Source organism: Pygoscelis adeliae, unplaced genomic scaffold (assembly GCF_000699105.1).
Source record: "Pygoscelis adeliae isolate BGI_AS28 unplaced genomic scaffold, ASM69910v1 Scaffold402, whole genome shotgun sequence".
NCBI lineage: Eukaryota > Metazoa > Chordata > Aves > Sphenisciformes > Spheniscidae > Pygoscelis > Pygoscelis adeliae.
In genome coordinates this window covers 445,865-448,471 of record NW_008824411.1, presented here as the reverse complement: position 1 = coordinate 448,471, position 2,607 = coordinate 445,865, and the positions used below count along the sequence as shown (strand labels likewise).

The 2,607-nt window shown below is 47.3% G+C and overlaps 1 protein-coding gene across 1 annotated transcript in view; it reads right to left on the bottom strand.

The window, feature by feature from the left end:
• PDE4B (phosphodiesterase 4B, cAMP-specific) overlaps positions 1-2,607 on the bottom strand; it is a 200,893-nt gene that overhangs the window by 56,277 nt on the left and 142,009 nt on the right. The window lies entirely within an intron of this gene.

Genomic DNA, 2,607 nt, shown 5'->3' with positions numbered 1-2,607 from the left:
TCCCTACAAGGTCTCGACTGGACCCTGAAGTAATGTCAAATGCTACACCAGCGTGCAGGCTGCAATGCAATGCCATAGGTAAGGTGAGAAATGTATGGCTTTAAACCCTACAGTTAACAGTTTGAATTGCACCTGGAAGCAAGTAAGAAAACGCTTCAGTCACTACTGTAAGCTCTGAAACAGCTGAAGGAGATTTTTTTTGACTAGGACCAACAATTTCATCAGAAAACCCTGGATTTCGGAAGGACCGAAAGCTATTTGAAAAATTGTTCAAGTCAAGCAAACAGGGTCTGACTGGAAAAAGGGTGCAGTATTTCTCCAAATGTCAAAATATTTAATTGTGAGATTTGCCAAATAAAACTATTAATTTTTCAAGTTGAAACCATAATTTACTTGGGAAAAAAGAGACTTCTTTTTTAAAGAAGTTAAAAAGAGTTGACACCAAAATCAAGAGACTTCATTTTGGATTGAATGCGGTATTTCAGGCTGACCAAAAATGAAACTTTGGGCTTTTGCTTCCCTAAGAAGTTTCTGATACATTTTAACTGAAGCCAGATTTCCCCACACTCTCTCTTAGCCAACGTCCTAACCCCAATTTTTTGAGTCAGCCACTGAACTCAAACATCCATTATTTGCCAGCTCTCCTTTGAAGCTAAAATCAAAGCAACTGAGTGGCTCAATTCTGCTGCAATTGTAGCTCCAGGGGGTTCTTCAGAAATGCTCCAGGAAGGCCTTGCTAACCAGGTAAGATCTGCATTAGAGTAACACAGCTACAGTCGTGCTTCAAACCCTCGGCCCCAGCCTCCTGATCTGCCAGCAGCGCGTGGGCTGGCTGGGCTCCAAAGCCTGCTCCTGAGCAGCAGGCTCCCCTGGGTGCAGCACCCGCTTGCCGGCTGGGATTTCAAAGGCTCGGCTTTTCTGGAGGGAGCTGCGGGACCCAGATTCTTTGAAGGGTTCAGCACAGGGCGCACATGTTGGATGTCGACTTCTCTGAAAATCTGCCCCGACCTGCCTCTGCTGAGCCTTTGAAAAGCCAAATCTTGAAATCTCTAAAAAACAGAAACTCCCCAATAGGGACACCACGCTGTGGCTGCAGCATTTCCAGTATCTGGGGAGATGTGCTCCAGGTATCTCCAAACCCTGCACTGAGTTGCACAGACATGCCTTTGGGGGGGCGGGGAGGGATGAACTAGTATTCAGTAGGGTATTCCCCGCTGCAGAGCCTGAAAAGGGAACGGCACCGCTCCCGGCATCCTCGAATTACGTCCTGGCCGTGCTCATCCTGGTTTCTGCAGCAGCCAGGGCGCAGGCAAGAGACCCAGAGATCTGGGTTTCGACAGCACTGTCCCTTCTTAGACACCACCACGCTCAAGTGTACACAGCTCCCACTTCCCACTCCCTCTCTCTGGCTGGTGGGTATTAAGAGGAGTAGGCGTCGGATGCTTTCTGACCGTGTCTTGGGCTGCATCTGCCAAACTCAGGCACTCTGAAACCATTAATCATATTCTCCTCTTTTCCAATCAGAAAACTGTCTTAAAAACCCTGACGTTAAAGTCCAAAAAATATGACTTCTAGTTGTTTTTTTCCTCCAGCCCTTAACATTCATATTTTCCAGCAGTTCTGTAAATAGGTGCGACAGCATCCTCTTTTTTGTTCTTGGGGCAGCGGGGTGGAGGAGAGGAAAAAAGAGGGGACAGGAGGGGCTAAAGAAAAGCTGAGATTCTCATGATCCCCAGAGCAGAAGTTTAAGTAAAATAGCACATATCATGAGACATATGATAAAATCATGAGCTGGCAGCACGGCTGTAACCCAGCAGAGCTGTTTGGAAACTGTGCGGGAAGCTCCACAGGGCCTGGAAGCACATTCCGCCACAGACTTGGATGTTTGGTATATAATGGTTTAAACATTTAATGACTTTTACTTTGGCTGGCCACATGAATTTGTACCTAATCAAATCTGGGAATGTTTTCAAAAGGACACTGCAAGATGCCTCTGTGTCCTACAGGTTACGCCCTTGCTTCCTTCCGGCCCCATCCAATTTCAGATTCCTCATTAGGAACTGCTGAAATGCTCGAGCTGTTCAAAAAAGCAAAGCTTAAAAAAAGGAATCTATTTCAGCCATCTGTTTTTCTATTAACCTCCATCTTGGAATGCGGCGGTTCCTTACGATCAAAATTTGCAAACAGAAATCAACGGGAGGAAAACCTCACGCCTGGATAAAATGCTGGGCTTTATGTAAAATACAAGATTGCACTGGAAGGTAGAAAGCAGAGTCCGCAGTGGGCACCCAGGCGATGCCACTCACGCGTGCAGCAGTGAAGCAAGCCCGCGGCGTCCCACTGGAGTGCACTTTTGCACCTCATCCTTGGCTTCAGGAGCCAGCAGGACACTTTGAGCGAGCAGTGCCTGCCAGTCCCAGGGTGGGATGGGTGGGTGCGTAACCGACGTCGCCAGGAATGAATGATGCTGGTTTCACGCAAAACAGCTCTCTTGGGGCAAAACAGGACAGAAAATGACGATGACTGGCTCATTATAAATAGCTAAGGGGAAACGGTGGTTCCGGACAAAGGCGTAAAAAGGAGTTTGTTTGGTTTCTTGTTCAGCAG